Source organism: Corvus kubaryi, unplaced genomic scaffold (genome assembly GCF_017639235.1).
Source record: "Corvus kubaryi isolate FWS band 111438036 unplaced genomic scaffold, C.kubaryi_AGA036_p1.0 71, whole genome shotgun sequence".
NCBI classification, from domain to species: domain Eukaryota; kingdom Metazoa; phylum Chordata; class Aves; order Passeriformes; family Corvidae; genus Corvus; species Corvus kubaryi.
In genome coordinates this window covers 3,087,809-3,106,055 of record NW_024582059.1, presented here as the reverse complement: position 1 = coordinate 3,106,055, position 18,247 = coordinate 3,087,809, and positions in this window count along the sequence as shown.

The following is an 18,247-nucleotide window of genomic DNA, read 5'->3' as shown; positions in this document are numbered from 1 at the left end:
AAGGGTTGAGATGGGGCTGGGAAAGGAAGCCAAAGCCTGACTGAGGGAGGAGCTGGGACATCTAGGAGCTGGGGCACAGCCAAAGTGGGAGAGGCCAAGGTGGGGCAAATGCAATGAAAGTTGTGAGCAGCCCTTTGGATGTACTGAAGTCTAGACTAAATACCATAATGGAGACTCAGCCTTTTGATGGAGTCCACAAGTACCTCTGTGGGGTGTCCTTGGCAGAAGTTAGGCTAAAAAGTCGGTTTGCTAAAGTACTTCCTCTGTTTATGAATCAGCGCAGTGTTGTCGTTCAGCCAGGGCAATGGCTCCTGAGCTGGTGGCTGCTGCTGTCTTGGATACATGGCTAGGACTAGACACATGCTTGGTTGATTTATGATGCATATCACAATAGCCTAATTCAATTCCAAAGGTTAAAAATAGTACAGTCCTTTCCACAACACTCACTGCACAAAGGAAAGGTAGGATGTAAATGCACTTCTAACATAGAACATGAGTATACCTTTTTGTACCTGCTGATCATAGATATGTTTGCCATCCCAATGCCCTCTTCTCCATTTCCCAGCTTGTTCCCTCATATCCATTCCCTGCCTTGCAGGGCCCTTGCCATCACTGCTGTCTCAGATCTGCTGCTTCTCTTAGTTCTGACACATGCAGCTCCAGTGCTGACAGCCCTGTTATCCTCTCTGTCCTATCATCATGTCATGTCTGATCTATCATCCCCGACCATCCACCTCTGCTAGATCCCCATCATTCACACTTAGCCTTTCCAGGTCTTTTTAATCAGCTATGGTAATTAAAGCTTGTCAGAGACCAGGTAAATTATTACATGTTGTAGCTCTCTGACTGCTCTTCTTGCTCCAGTGTAGAACAGCAGACAGTGTCTGAGGTAACCCATGGTGAGACCTCAGTAAAGGCTGTGTATTCAGGTTTATCTTTCTCAGTATTTACTGAGAAATGCAGCAAGTCTACTCCAGCTGACAACAAAAAGCAAGAGAAGGACATGAAAGTAGAGTCTGTTGTGAATTTGGATGGGGGAGTTCAAAGAATTTGAGGTTTTGAGGGAAAGGTCTTTTTGGTTCAGAACATGTTACACAGAAGTCACAAATGTTGGATCAGAACTTCAGGAGGCAGATTGTGAAAGGCCCTTGGAAGATACATAAGAAGGAAGATACGAGTTGCCTCAAAAGGATGAGGAAGGGGATGCCCTTTATAGAAGATTTTCCAGTGGAATCTGACAGCAACATAATGTGGGGTAGAGAGCAAGTCCTAATCCTCCAAATCTCTCACAGCAGAGCTGGGCATCTTTCCATAAGACGCAAACAAACACATAAACAGAAAGGCAGTGTCACCGCTCAGTTAATAATTTTTGCACAGGTATTTGCCCGCATCAGCTAGAATTCTACTGGTGCTCTTTTTCCATTACATCCTATGTAACAAGCTTAAATGGGCTGCACTTAGAAAAAAGAAAAATGACAATCTTTTCCTAAATAGCTCACTTTTCTGTAAACGCCAATGTGAAGATGGCCAGAAGGTTCACTAGGGAGAGAAGCAAGACGCTGCGGTCTTCCCAGTCCCCGGTGGCTGAGCTCCTCTGCCTTATAGCTACCCTGCTGCAGCAGATCTGTTCAAAGCTGAAGAAGTCCCACTGGTGATGCTGGCACACTTGGGTCCCAGCGATGAGAGCTGCCTGCTGCAGATGCATCAGTGCAGCTGGCTCAATAGCACATTTTCCTGGGAGGTGCTAAAACTGGTTGGGACAGTAAATAATTAGCTTTTCTGCCTTTGGCTATAGAAATGATTATGAATTTTTAAGTAATAAGAGTGATTGAAGACATTTCTGTTTGCTTTCTTTTAGTTGTGTTGCAAAGCTTAGCTTCAAGAAGGAAAATACCCTCAGAGGAGGTTGACAGACAGGCGGGAAAATACAAAGATGCTAAGAGATCAGAAGAAATTCAGTGAGCATTAAAAGCTGGGGGAGAAGGCCCTGATAAAGGGGGATGACTTTCATAACAAAGGAATTATTTTTCTTGTTCAGTCCTTCCTTTATCTGATAACAGGCTATTCCCTGAGAAAGTTGGCTCCTGGGAAGTTAGTTTCAAGCAGAAGTTGAACATGAAAGTTCATTTTTTGGCAGAAGTTACTTTCTCTTTAATTTATTTATTTTTGTAAATTTATCCTAGTCTTTTTTTTTTTTTTTTTTTTTTTTTTTTTTTTTTAATTAACAGAATGCTGAAAGATACTGTAGAGAGAAGTTGTCTCTATTAAGGCACATAGGATTTAATCTCAGAAGTATACTACCTCCCCCATGGCCTGCTCAAGGCTGCCTGCTTATGCCTCCTCTCTTGATGGCAGTTCTGCCTCCAGGACTCTTGTCCTCTCTGGCAGACTGGCAGTAAGGGGTCCCCTGATGCAATCTTGGCTCTTGATCAACCTACTTGGCACAGCAATGAACCTGGAGGTACTTCATGTTTTGCACACAATGCCTCACACTTGTTAACTTTATGTCTCGCCTTGTCAAGTGAAATCAATATTGATAATAATAAATCCATTACCAATTAATTATGAATGAATTATCATTCCCTGAAAAATACTTCTAAGGTGAAAACCACATTAACACATTTTCTAAAGGTTCCCTGGTTACCTCCTCTATTGCATAAATGTTTCTAATGGTTTTAAAACCCTTACTAAAACATTCAGTTTTTTCATCTCTTCCTCCACTTTGCCCTTGACCCACCATCTGGCTGGATCAGAAGGCACTTTTCACCAGATGATTTTAAGCCCACTGTTGTAAGGGTGCAGCAAACACCACACTCCTTCTGTTGTTGCAAATAGGGCTGCAAATCTGACCACACAATGGTGTAACATCAGATGAATGTGCATTGAAAACTTCCTCAGAGTGGCAGTGAGGGCCCAGAATGATTTGCCTGAGGTGTGATACCTAAAACGTGCAACTCTATTATCCCACCATGGCACCATGAACTGTTTTCCCTACTGGGAAGACTGGATTGGTTGTGATTGCAGATTGGGGATCTCTTTTAAACCAGTGGGAGAAGCTGAATGAGCTTCCTCCAAGTCCTTCAAGCAGGTGACCAAAGCATATTTTACATCTCATGGAGGAAAGTTAAGAGGATGAACAAAGAGGAAAGAATGGGAGCTTCTAAAGAAGAGCTAAACAGAGTATCTGTATGGCTTTAAAAACTCTTCCCAAAAAGGCTGACACAGGAAAGACTTAATTTTTTACTGTTTAAATGACACCAGGGTGACTGGAGTTACCAGTTAGAAAAAGCAACTACGTGTTTACCCAGCTCAAATCTTTTCCCTTCAAAGTCCTTCTTCATAAATTTATAAAGCTGTAAGTCTTGGAAAGAATCTCCTGCAATCATTTTGTCCTATACCTTCCCATGAGTCAGAATAAGGTTTAGTCACCTCTTCCCTGTAAGGTGTTGCTCTAACCCGTTCTCAAATCTGCCAGTGAAAGGGCTCAATATCCAGACAAAACCTAGTTCCCAAAGTGTAGCTTAACTTTTTTTTTTTTTTTTTTTGCTGCAGATGATGTTGATTTATTTTCATCCTTCTCACAGTGGCCATGGAGAACAAATGATGGCTGTCCTCTCTAAAGCAATTGTTTATATATTGAAAAACTCATACGTTTTCCCCCGTAGTCTTTTTCCTCTAGACTAAACAAACTCAGTTTCTTTAACATTTCCTCATCACTCATGTTTTATAAAGCTTTTATCATTCCTGTTCCTTTATTCTGGACAGTCTCCAAATCATCCACATCCTCAACTCTGCTGGGCCCTGCTTGGCCATGGCTGACAATCTGTCACTAAGAAAAATGCCATGCTTCTGAGTGAGATATTAGAGATCTGTTTCCAGATTTAGCATTCTTCCATTGTAGATGTAAGCATTTTAAATTCTGCCAGTACTGAGAAATATATATATATATATATATATATATATAATAAACAAAACAACACAAAGTCTCACATTCTTGAAGGTGATTTGTCAGTTTTGCACTTCAGTGACTACTGTCTTTATAATGCTGACGTGTTCTGTGGCACTTTCCCCACCCAGCAGCATGGCTGCTGAGGCAGTCAGAGGCCTTGCAGTCAGCAAACCTTGTAGAAGAGCCTCTTACAAGGCAATGTAATTAAAGTCAGCATTCAAAGCACTTCAAATAATCAAAGGACCTAGCAGCCCAACAGAGGCAAAATCAAAGAGCCTGGCATGGAAAGAAACCCAGCAACCCTGAAGGCATGAGCAACCAACCTAAAGAGATTACATGCCAACAGAGGGAAGTAGAGGAGGAACTAATGGCATCAACAGTTGAAAAACACACAAATTCAGGAGACTTCAAAAAAGGAGTAACTGGGCTACCAAATTACATGTTTTTTAAGTATTCGGAGTAAGGAAGAGCATATGTGGTTAGAGTGTCCAGGCTTGGTTTAATCCTGGCCACAGAAAGCAGTGGGTGTTTCCTCCTTGGTATGATTCATGACTACCAGCAAACACTTGTGTAGTTTTGAGTGGTCCCACACTCAGTCAAATCAGAAACACGCTATTGTCTTCTTGCTAAGCTTAGAAAAGGGCTTGTGCACTCAAAGCCCATCTGTTTTATAAGTCAATATCAGCTACAAACCTCATCACATCGATATCCTTAAGATGTTATAGCTGCTATCATGAAGCTTGCAACTTTTGCTGGTGGGTTGTTTACTCAAGAGGAGCACTCAGCTCAAGAGAAGTCTAATTTCCAGAAATCTCTTTTTCCTCTACGGGCTGACGGAGGTTGCACAAAATTCTCAGCAAATTACAGAGGAAGCAACTCATATCTGATTTGAACTCTTTATTGAAAACACCTCCTTGACTTCCAGGAAAATTCATGGATCCCTCCACATAATTCAGGGATCTGTTCACTAAGCAAGAGACAAGCAACAGTTTTATCACCCATACGTTGGCTGCTTCTGTATTTCTAATAACTTTAGTAGAGAAACACAAATTCCATGTTGTCTACGTCACAAAGTTATTTTAAATGGTAGAACTGGGACCAACTCATCCTAAGGGTGAAACCAACAAAAAAGAATTTGGTGCAATTAATTTAGCAAGCTTTCAGCCTGATGATGCTTATTTAACCAATGTGGATGAAAGCAAAATTTCCCCATGGCCCCTTCTAAACACCTCAACTAAGAAAATAAGCAAGAGTGTGGTAAAGAGCATGTTGATACCCCAAGGGACCAGAGAAAGTGCAACAACAGAGTGCCTTATACAGAAGGGGGAGTGTTAAGCATGTTTAAACCAAACATTTCTTTCCCTTTCCTTTGGGATAAAACTATTTCCCATGGAAACTAAGGCTGTGCCCCTACATGTGTAGCCCGGGGAGAGATGCTTTGATGTGAAAGAGAATCCTGGTAAAGTACCGGATGCAGAAGCCAACGTGGAAATAGGAGGGACTTCCAGAAGCAGGAAAAAGCATTGTCCCACAGGGGCTTCCATCACCCCCCCTAGGTCATCACTCAGACTGTCTGGCTAGCTTCCTCCTGACGGTCACTTTGCCATAAGAAAAGTCTTGTGTCAGACATGGGGCAAAAGTTTATAACTTTTCCCTTACTTTAGACAGCTAAATGAATGTGAGATTTTATGGCATAATCTAGATATAAAAAACTAAATTGAAAATGTCACAAATTATAAACCAAACGCTGCTTTTAAGTGCACCACAGAAAACTTGGAGAAACCATGAGAACTTCAGAAAAGTAGAAGTGCTGCAAATTTGATTTTGTCTAGGGAAAAGGGAGAGTGATTTAATTCCGTAAATTTCTAGGAATAATACAAAGAAATGAGTATGAGAATTAGCATGAAAGTCTTACAAGTGTGTACACTCATCTGCTGTTGGAGCTATATGGTCTATATGAAGGGAACCTGCACATAGTGCAGATGATTTGCTTTAGGTTATTAGTCTCCAGGGCAGATTGTGTGGGGGATCTGCATGTGAACACTTGCCTGGTATTGCAGGACTCACAGCCCAAGAGGAGCCGGTTCTAGAGATAAAATATTCTATGGTGATTCTCTCATCTTGTTCTTTAAAAGACCCAAACGTTATTCTCTGCTCTCTTTACCCATCACTGAGATGAGTGCTGGTCATGGCCTAAACTCCACCAGTGAGCTTAAACAGAGAGCACTGCTAGTACTACCACACGACATAGAAGGAGCAGAAGTTCTCCTGCATGCCCGTTATGGTCACATGTGGAATCTGTTCAGCAGCAGCAAAAGATAGTGTGAACCATGATAACTTGTTATTGTACAATAAGTCCCTCTTCACCCTCCAAGTTTTCACCATTGTCAAGGTTCTGGTGGGTGCTGGTTCTGAAACAGCTGAAAGGAAATTGAAGTATCATTTGATTAGAGACCTTATCTAGGCACATGGGCCATATCTAAGCAAATGGCCCTATGATGGCAATGGTCAGGGTTTGTTCCTGTAAGTATCTCAGAATGAGGCTCATACGCAATAAACTATGTCATCATTTCCTTGTATGTTCTGGCTCACAGTGACAGAGAAATCCAGTGCAATTTCTGTGACAAAGACTTTGTCAGTGCTCCCTCCAAGAGTAAAATCGGGCACCTTGTTTCACATTCAGAACAATGTATTTGTTTTTACTACTTAACTGAATGTGTTGAATTATTTCTTCGGTGACTAGAGAGGACTTTACAGTGGTGACTTTTGAGGCTAACAAATTAGGTGTATTTATTACTAAGTTTGCACTTGGTGCCTACCTCACATAAATTAAGTACACCAGCTATCTTCAACATCACTTGCATCGACTGTCTACTAAACAGATTACTGCTTTACCCCATGTTCTTAAAGATAAATAGAATATTGGCATACGGATCTCTAAGCAACATCTCTGCCTGAAGATATGGGGAGCGGATGGGGTCAGAGTTCCTGAAAACTGAGCCACAGGATCAACGTCACAACTAAATCTTTGTGGTCACAGCTAGATCTGATATCCGGTTGACCACTCAAAGTCCTTTGAAATAGGACCCAGAGCCAGAAGAAACTCCAAGCCCTCCTGTGCAAGCACTGGTTTCCCCTCTCTCTTTAGTGGGAGTAAGAGTATTTGACTCTTACACAGGGAGCCCTGAGGTGTATTTAATTAATGTTCATTATGAACTCTGAGAGGAGGTTGAGACATAAACATTATTATAGCTTCAAAGCCTGTGGGGATCACTCAGGTTTTACTCAGCTCTATTATGCTGGCAGAGTTCTTACTGACATCTGGACAATTCGAATATATGAAACAAAGTGTTTAGAATTTGGCCCATAATGTACCTGTGTCTCTCCCGGGCTGGACTTTGCTCTAATCCATCCTACATTCTTTGAGTCTCATCTATTCATTGACTAAAGCACCAAGTGCCTTCAGAGGTGTTGCTCCACCAGTAAAGGTTCTCATTCAAACATTGCTCACTATCAAACAGTCTAACCCTATTAATAATAACTTTAAAGAGAACAGAGAAAGAGGAGACAAGAAGTAGATTCAGTTTAATAAGATTTTTCTTTCACCCAAGTTTTATGTTCCTTTCTTTTATCTTTTTATCAAGGCAACCGTATTCTGAAAAGCCTGAGGGTATAATAAACAACAGAAGGTGATGCAATGGCTGCTCATTATTGCTTGACGGGTGAATCATCATCCTACTGGCTGTTATCTGCCTTATTGGAACAGATCACCGAGGGCTGCACTGAACATGGGCCACAAAATGTAACACTGCACTAATATCATGATGTGACACGTCAATCTCTTTATTTCTAGATGAGTTTCCTTTCAATTGCACATAGATAAAATCATAAGAAAGGGTGCCCATGGGATATATTAAAGATTATACCTGGGCCTTATTTTTAACAAAGCTCAATTGATACTGACTGGCCAAATCCAGCAACCTGTGCTTACACCAGTGAGCAGCTGTTCATGCAAAAAATTCCATTGTTTCATCAGGGCATATCAAGCAAGAGACTGCTCCCTTTCCAGAATTAGTACTAAGGTTTTTTTCCTACCCCACCCTGCTGTTTTACACAAAATACCACATCCTACTTAGTTTTTATGGTATACTAGGGTACTCTTTTTTTTTTTCTTTCCCCGCCCCCGGTTTTATGATTATTGTACTACTGGGATTAAACCGAGAATGAAATGTTTCCACAAGCAATATATGAGCATTAAAAAATGCCAAAATAAACATATTTTACCAAAACCAAGATTAATTATTTTATCTTTTTCACACATGATGCCTAGTCTACATGAAGACCTCCATAATTAAGATCCTAAAACCTGCCTTGCCTGGCAGAAGAGGCTAGTCTGTGGGTTTGTACCTGAGGTTCTCTAACCAAATGACAGTTTTGATGTAAAAATACTAGCTTTTGGTGTTAACTATACAATTTAGCAACGGTGATATGTTTTTGGTTTGGGTATTTAATTATACTGACCTGTTGTCTTACATCTGGAGTCCATGAAAACACTTCAGGTCCTTCAGGAAACAGGCACAGAGGCAGCAAAGAAGATTTGTGGCTTTAGGAAGTGCCTCTGCCGAGCTGTCTCTAGTCAGCCTCTGCAAACCAGATCTTGTTTACTCCACAGTATTTTGTGGTATTTTTTCTCTTTGTTTCTTGCAAGTCTTTGTGCGCCTTTTCCCAAACCAAAGCTTTCAGGGTTTGAACTAACAACTGCAGTACCATCAGCTGTCCCCTGGGAGGGGGATGTGGTACTGCATGGCTGTAATCAGATGACAGAGTGCCTAGGGCAGAAAGAGAGGCTTAGACTTCATGCTGAGCTATCTGTGAAGAATGAGAAATCAGGACAGCATGGACTTAATGAACTTATACTATTTCTTAGAGACAAGACCCACTGCACTGTCCAGTATTCACACAAGGACATCTTCCCTCTGCACCAGGGAAGAGATTTGTAACAGCAAAGGTGTCTAAAAGGCTTTGTTAGCCATGTCACCAATGAAGGAAATTAGGATGACACTCACAGTTGCCTGGCCCAAACCAGCCATGCAGTGGTGGAGCAAGGCAGGGCCACAGCGCTAGGACTGCAGGAAGCTAAGGCAGTCCAACAGTCCACAGGTAAATGGTCTGTCTGTCCCAGCTCAGTCAGATCTCCCCATGCAGAGCCTAGCAGCTACAGAAAAGCCCAGGATGGGGTTAGGACTGGTTGCTTGAAGCTCTGTTGGCCAGCCTTTCCCTCCTGTGAATATTGAAGCTCTGTTGGCCAGCCTTTCCCTCCTGTGAATAATACATCCCTAAAGGAGCAGCACAAAGTCATGGAATCATAGAATCATTTAGTTTGGAAGAGACCTTTAAGATCATCAAGTCCAAACATTAACCCAGCACTGCTAAACACACCACTAAACCATGATCCCATGTCTTTAAAATCCTTCCAGGAATGGTGACTCCACCACTTCCCTGGGCAGCCTGTTCCAATGTTTCCTTACTCTGACTACAGGAAATATGCAAGTTATCATCAACAGTAGTGATTCTCCTGTTTCTGTTGCTAAACTCAGTATTACGTTTCCATGGCTGCTTGGATTTTGCTGTGTAAGGCATTGTCCACCAGCTCCCCAGTCTCCTTCCTGCAGCCCTTCTCACACCACTAAGAGCTCAGAACCAAGGTCACCAGGACCAGAACATTTTTCACTTGGTGCCAAGGGCAACTTAGGCTCCCGTCCAGTTTCTTTTTACCAGATTAAATGAAGTCAAGCTCCCACACTGAACACAAAGCGGTGGGGCTGAACACACACCTCAAATCTTCCAGGAGAAATTCAGCACTTCGGAAATCACTCTCTAATAAGCTGACCCCAGCACAGGAGATAAAATGTCCCTGAGCATTTGCTAAAGCACTCTTCCTGTACCTTTGCCCAGCCCAAGGCAGGGGCAGAGATGGGGACCAAGGCAGGGCTCTGCCCCATCCTCACAGAGCACTGGTCCCACCACACCATGCACACAGACAGGCCCAATGGCCACCTCAAGCAAAGGACAGAAAGAAGACCAGAGTGAAGCTCAGCCATGATAGAGTGACCATCTTTGTCTGGATGGTACAACATAAACTATATTTGGAGGCCAGAATGTGGCTGTGTGTACCTGCCTACCACCCGAGTTCCTTTCAGCTGCATGTTTGGAAGGCCGGTTTGCCTTTTACATTTTGTTTTGATGTCCAGTGGAGAAAGAAACTTCTCAAAGACAAGCCCTTTCTCCCCTTTGTCATTAACATTTCTCACTGTCCTTCGCTTTAAAAGATTTACAATGTTGGCAATGAATGCTTATGCATTAGAAGCAAGTGAAGTCCCTAAATTTTTACAAAAGACCAAGACAGAGACATTGTGATTTTTTAGCTGCGTTTTCTCTATGAAGGAGTGCATCCAAGATGAAAGAAGTAACTGTTATTGTAAGGTTATTCTCCATTTTGAATCCAGAAAGTACAGGAAGCTGGGCAGTCTTTTTGTTCATCCAGCTACTGCTGCTGCTGGAGACAAAGCAAGTCATGCGTCTACATAATCTTATGTTGATTTTGCTTTTTTTAGACAAAAGCTTTTCTAATGGGTGGGGTCAGTCAACAAGGATGGAGGAAGAGAGGTTTGCAGTTACAGCTGAACTGCCTTCTGTGTGCCCTTGGTCAGCTTTCATCTATTTCATTGCTGTGTACATTGGGCTATGGCAAAATTAGTCCAGAGAGAGAGGGAAGGAAATCCCAGAATAATGCCAACATCGTGGGAGAAACCTTGCCCATGGAGATAGGGAGCAGCAAAGAACCCCTGACCTGATACACCATCCAGCCTCTCCAGCTGCAGGGTGTTTGGTGTTAGTTGAATGCAAAAGAGATATTGATGGTTGCTCCCCTTCCCCATTCATTTTTATGAAATTTCATATGGAAAATTGCAAAACCACTGACCAGCTCTATGACTGGGAAAAATATTTTTGTAAGTGGGCCAAAGGTTTTTCCCTTGTTAATTCTCAAGAGTTCCAAGGTTAATCAATATTTCAACCTATGATAATTTTCAATCAATTCTAAGGAATCACAGCTTGAAAACCTTCTGGAAGAAAAATTGAGAAAGATTTGGTAGAAATTTGAGAAGATGAGTGGATTTGATTTACTCAGAACCGTCATATGCTACAGAGGTTTTTTCCTACACTTCAGCATTTTTTACATCTACTCGAAAAATACAGTAGAATGAATTGTACAAATTATGTTGTATTTGCATTAAATAGGTGTTCTGTGGTAGGCAAAAATAATCATAATAAAAAAGCCAAAATCAGAATGAGGCAAGTTGATTGCATGACAAGAAAAGACAGGAAAGTCCCATGAAAACAGAAGCAATGCAATGCTGTCCCTGCACTCTCTGACCTGAGTCCAGAGACATGTGTTAACAGCACACACCGCAGCCTGAGGCAGAAAAATGTGATGTGGTTGACAAAACTGTGGCATGACTAAAGACAGAGCATGTGAATTGTATTTATGTACTAGTCTCTGAAGTGGAGAGCATATTGTCAAGCAGCCTGAGGGAGCTGTATCATATGTAGCTCCATGTGCAGCATGGTATAGCTGTATCCCATTAGGATGCTGGTAACGGAATATATTAAATATCCTCTTGAAGGCTAAGGGTCCAATCCTCCTGCACCGAAATCAATACAATTTTTGCAATTTATTTTTAATGGGAAGAGAATCAAACCCTTTCAGCTGTCACTCTTCTGAAGGATCCATGTGCATACACAACAGCCAGTAAAACTAGAAGAGAGCTGTGTGTTTTGCACTCCCAAAAATGCCCATCCGTTGTCATATCACAATGACTAAGGGTAGGCTTGTCTGGTGACAGATCTGCAACTGCTCTGCCTGGACCCCACCCGAAAGCCAAGAGACCCATTCACAGAGCAAAAGCTGTCAAATGCTGTCTTTCAGAGAAAGTAGACCAGCCTAAAGCACAGAAATTTGTTTTCTGATTGTAATATACACCTAGATTTTATAGTCTGCTGTTACAAAAGCCATCACATGCTATCTTGATTCACTCCCTCCACAACATCTCTTTTTTTTTTTTTTTTTATAATCATCTTCATAGCTCACCTCCAGCTAAATAACTTGTGAATATGATTCTGTTTCCAGATCTCTCAGGAAATACACAGAGCCAGAGAAATAAGTTTAGTACACTGGCTTCCTGTTCTGTTTCTTGAGGAGAACAGGCTGGGTCCTGTTCTGCCTTCCCCTGGGGAAATAGAGAGGACTGCTGGTGGTGGTGGAGCTAAATGAAGATAAAACATCAAAACTCAACAAAAAGTGATTTGCAGAGGGGATTCTGGGTTAAAAGTATGGGGGACATTTTAAAAAAACCAGCTGTTGTCTTACAGAGAAGTTCCCTTTAAGCACAATGCACAGTTAAGTTTTCCATTTGAAATGAACTCGAAAACAAAACTCAGTGCATCCTGAAGGCTCGGAAGTCCTGATGACACATTAAAAAATGCCATTAAGATTAAAAAATCCCACAATGTGTGTGTCTGTGGTGGCTCATAGCCAAGTGCTGGAGGTGGACAACAGTGATCCTCTTCACTGATGGTGGTGTCCTACATTATAGCTCTGCTTTAAAAGAGAGGCTCAGGAAGGAGCCAGCTCTGGGTCCTGCAGGATTTAGACCTTGGTGTCCCCTTGGGAGAGTGCTGCAGCAGAGCATACTGCTTCTGGCCACAGCACAGCAGGTAGGGTTGTGCTGGTTAATAAATGATCTTACTGCAGTGCTCCATGAACATCACCAGCTCATACAGGTACAGCAGGATGAATTTCTCTTGAAGGCCACAGTAACAGGTTTTAGGTGACTGCTTGCTAATCTCATTCCCTTAACCAACCCAAGCGTAGCCCATACAGGTGAGGCCACTTTGAGATCTCCATTGCACAGGCAGGCATCTTCATCTCTTTGGAAAGAGGCAATCTGAGTTTTATATGAAGTGCTGCTCAGCAGGACTGGGTTCAACTTCTTATCAAGAAATCTGTTTCTTCGCTGTGGCTCTGGTGTTTTTGGCTCCAACCATTTCTCTGAAGCAGAGAAGTAAAGCAAAATACCAAATCTCAGACTGGCTTTTCTCTTGCCTGTGTTGTAAAAACCTTACGGCATTTTTCTTAACAGCTGAAGATGCTGCACTCTCAAGAGCTTTATGAAGAGGAGCAGGAAAATACAGAGTTTGTAAAGTCTCTTCAAGTGGAGGCAGCTTTTGTTCCTGCTGATTCAAAGGACAACTTGTACAACCCCAGTGATGAACTTGTCCTTTTTAATTTGCCAATAGCATATACCAAGCACAGACCCAGTGTGCAACAGGGCATGTCAGATTCAAGAAAAAATGGAGAGTAGGTGAGCTGAGTACTACATATATATATATATATATATATATATACACAACAGTGATGCTTTATCTGCACCTCAGGGGTTCTCAGCTAGGCTTGGGGCAAGAGAGCAGATTGCACACAAGACTTTCTCCTTGTTGGAGTGGAAGAAGCATCTCTGCAATAGAGGTATGGGGAAAGTGCATCTACTGCAACTGCCTGCCATAACAGCATTCATGCATGTTTGGTGTAGGACTAGGATGCACAAGCTCACCTTAGGGCTTGATGAACTTATTCCATCACCTTTCACACCTCTGCTTCTGGGAAGAGCGAGGAGGACTGGTAGAACTCACGAGAGCTGACTCAGAGCAGACCCTGGCTGGGCACAGTGTGAGTACTGCAGTTCCTTAGAGCCCACCTCCAAACCTGCCCAGAGCTGTTGCTGTTGTGGGCAAGAGGCATTTCCTGTCAACTGTGGCCTGGCTCTTCAATCTTCATAAAGAACGGGTCCATTTTAGCTATGCAGGGATAGCAAATACATCTCATTCTTCCACAACCAGCTCCACAGACTTGGAGCTCCACTGCAAGATCTCAGACAGGGTTGTACTTCTGTGACCTGGACGTCTTGGTCTTACTGACATCCACACTTCTGGAATAGTTTCTGAGAGGTAGATATATATTCCCTGTAATTCAAGCAGATACAGAACCTGTAGCATGATACAGAGATCACAGGAAGAACTGGAGCATAGAAGGGGTTCAAGGTTTTGAACTTCCATCAGTGAAGCATCAAAGGGCAAAATCTAGAAATAGCATAGATGTACCAACACAGTAAACCACTGAGGCAAAGAGAATGGCTGACCTGAGAGCCTGCACTGTCATGAGAAATCCTCAAATAGTCCAAACACCAGGAGGGGATCACATATAAACAAAAGCTGACCAGTGGCATTACAAAACATGGAGAGATGCCCTAAATTCACCAAAGGAGCAGGGTGGCAAGACCTGCAGACTGAAAATGCCCACAATCAGATTTCCTGCTTGGAGTGAAAAGTGTTTCAGCCACAGCTGGTGACATCATTTAGATCTTCCCAACACTAAAGTGAAATATTGTCTGAACACTCCCACAAGAAAGCAAAATAATTTCCAAGCATTTTAATCTTTTCTGTGTTATTAAAAATACTTCTAAATATGTCCACAATAATTTGATTCCAAAGAGACAAAATAATTCCTGAGTTATTTCTACCAGAAATGTTTATTGTAGAAACAATCCCTTTTCACCTGTAATTCTTAAATTTTTAGCTTCTAAGTTATACACATTGCTGTGAACTTTCTTACATTAGTTGTTTCGGGGTTTTTTAATTCATGTCTCAAATATTCTTTCTTTTTTTTTTTTTTCTGTTTTGTTTGAATAATTTTACTTACAGGTATTTTCTTTTTGAAAAACAGGAGAATCCTCTTTTCCAAATGTGAAGTTCTGACTTTTGTCCGAGAAAATATTTCTCCTCAGTTGTAAATGACAATTTTTACTTCCTTTTAAAATTTCTTTCCTCCAACTAATTTGACCCACAACTTTTTGAGAGAGGCATCATCTGTCCTCTCTCAGCACTTCCACCAGGCTGGAAATACCCATGAGAAGATTGGATTTTTCATGCTGCACTAAAATAAGTGGTGTTCTCTAGACCACCAGGACCAGGGTGGTCACCAGTCAGCTGGGGTTTCACACATCTTTGAATGGTGACAGAGAGGCCACCATCTGAAGAACATTTCACTTGGCTTCCTTACCTTTCCTCAGTGTAGGAAGAGAACAGATAAGTCTATCAGGCCACAAATATTTAATAAACAGCATTTTTGTCCACTGCAGTTGTGGCACTAAAAAAAATCAGCATCCATTGCTCACTTTTTGCCTCGAAACACTGACTGTGATCTTGATGTCTGACTTTGTGGGAAGCTGTTTGAGCTAGGATGAGCACACGGGCAGGTTTCAATTTGTTAGGCTCGCACATAAGAAAACTGCTCCTACCACATCAGATCTCTGGCAGCAGAGACTGTATCATACATCTAAGTGAAAAAACAGAGGGTGAGTCAGACTTTGCTTCTACAAATGGAGCTGTGCAGATGGCACAGTGCTTGCAAAGAGGCAGGAATATTGTCTTTTGATCTCAGTAGGAGGGTGGGGACAAGGAGGGGGAAATCTGATATTACCCACAAGCTGGGGAAAGTTTCAAATCTCTTGCTCAAACAGGCAAAGTATCTGCTGCTGGGTTTCTGCTTTTATACTTCTCATCACCAATATTAGCTCCTGATGCCTCCTTGGTTTTTTTCCTCAATGAATTTGCAGTAATCTACAAAACAAGGTTTAAGATACACAGGAAGATGAGTGAATGCTGTTCTTAAATTATAAACTCTATTAGAAAAAGAAAGACTTCTAAAAGCATTAGCTAGTAAAACATATTTTACTAATATTAATTGTTCCTTTCCATGAATAATGATTTAAAATTCCTAGAGCAGAGCAAAATTTTTGATAGGTTAAGTGGAAGATTTGTTTGGGCTCAGCCAAAAATTTATGAATCAGCAAAGCTGATTTAATTTAGTGAAAGCAATAGATTTAAGATATGTATTTGACAAAGCATCTGTTGCAAGAAGGATATGCCTCCTCCTTTCAGTTTAACCACAGTAGCAAATAGGTGTGCTGAAGTCAGTAATATTGCACAGAAAATTATTACAAGAATGATAGGGCTCATTCTGTGCAGTTTTGTAATCTGTTGAAAGGAACATCCTGAAACAAAGTCAGATTGATAACTAAAGAAAATAAACAAGCAAACAAAACATGTCTCAATGGGGACAGATGCTTTTTTATGAAAAATACTGCTTCCATATATTTTTTTATGTTTTCTGAAAACCTGACAACAATTTTAGGCATGAAATACCATTATTCTTACAGGTTTTAAAAACCTTGAAATTCTCCAAAGAAATCTTGGGAATTTTTGCTTTCATTTCTTGTCAAATACTGTAGTGAAACTACCTTCTAAAGTAAATCCTAGCAGTTGAAAAGACCAGTTTGTTTACATGTGTGTGTGTGTGTGTATGTCAGAGAAAGAAGGAAGAGCCATCTGAGAGCAATGCCAATTACTCAGCAGAGGAGCAATTCCCACACCCCACTGACATAGCAGCAAAATGAGAGGACTCGTGGTTGGCCCCAGAGCAAGGTAGACAGGTGTTACACTCTTTTTTTATTACATATTTCCAGTCCTACCTGCTGTATCTTCATTGTCATGGAAGATAATACGATTTTTTTTTCTTAACTTGCACTGCAAAAGATAGATGACAACTTAAAAGCAACCTTGCTTGATTTATAGGGTCACAAACCTTTTGGCCACATTTGACGCTTAAGAAAAAGTCATTTACTTCTGTGTAAAGTTACATGTTAGAAAGAGAGAGGGAAAGAAGGTTTTCACTTGGCACAAAGCCCTTTACATTTAAAGCAGAAGAAATCCTCATCAATATTCAAAATTTCTTCTGTGTGTACTGAAAACAGGCTGATATTTATAGGCCAAATCAGCAGAAGAGTTGGAAAAGGCAGAAGAACAGTGTGTGAAACCGTTACCAGAAATCCCATTCATACAGATAAAATAGCAAGGATGAGCTGACTTTGTGGGGCTTTTGCATTAATTGGGTGTGACACTAGATATAAGGCTCAGTTGCAGAGGCCGGTGTTGACTCTCCTAAAAGTTCGAATATTTAATCCAAATTCTCAAAAGAGAAAGCTTTGTACATGACCTGGACTTGGAACACATGAAAAATTCTGCATGTAAGTTTCTCTGGTTCATGAATATTTTTGTAAAGGTTTTTTTCAGTAAGTGAGAAACCAACCAAGTGAAAGATGCATGAAAGCATTAGAAAATGGCTAAACCTGCAATGCATATTTCTGGTGCAGGATGTCTAGTTCTTCATGGAAAATAATAAGCCACTTTTGATCTCTTGGGTTGGAACTACTATCTGGAGACGATTTTCTCTTCACTGACTACAGAGGGAGCCAAGTTTCCTCAGTTAGTTTAGGTAGGAGTCTGAATATTTGTAGCTTAAATTCCTCTAAAATTTCTAATGTAGAGAGCATAAGCAAACTAAAAGTTTGATTCCCTTCAATTTTACAATAATTTTAGTGATACAACCTTTCTGTGTGGAAGTGAAATCTTCAGTTTGTCTGTTTCTCCTCCTAATGTGTTTCATTGTTCACAGCTCAGAACTTTGCGTACATTTCCTATGCCAAGTAAAGAGCAATAACAAATACAGGACCCTAATGCAGCTAGCACTAGCAGCAGCACAAAAAAGTCATTACAAACAGTGAACATAGTAAATTAAAAGCAATAGAAGCGTCAGCTAAAGTTGATTTAAATCTACAAAACCTAAAAATCTATCAAAGTGGTAAATCTGTGTGCATCTGGGGAATCAGTTACCAAATTTTCTGTGCTTGCTTTTCTCCAAGCTTACAGCTTCCAGAAGAAACTGGACAATACCCTGCATGCAGGAAGCCATTTCTGAAGGACCTCAACATAAAGACCATTGTGGTGGCAAACACCTAAGGCTGTGATGTTCCACATCTTCACGGAAAGCTCTGCTAGAAGAGGCCTGCACTGAGAAATAATTGCCAAGACTTGCATGAGCTGCCAGTCAGTTACATCCTGGTGAGGAAGGACCAAATGGGTCAGCCCCATTCACAACCAGAGGATCCCAACTCCCCAGACCATGTAGGCTGCAAGTGTTACAAGACCAAATGCTCCAGATCCCTTGGGATATGGTGGAAGATGAATACCTCATCTGCTTCTCCTTATTAGCACTTTGAACACATGCACTAGGGTGAGATCATGTTTGAGGAAACTGCAAAAGGTGACACAGAGAGTGCTTTGCTC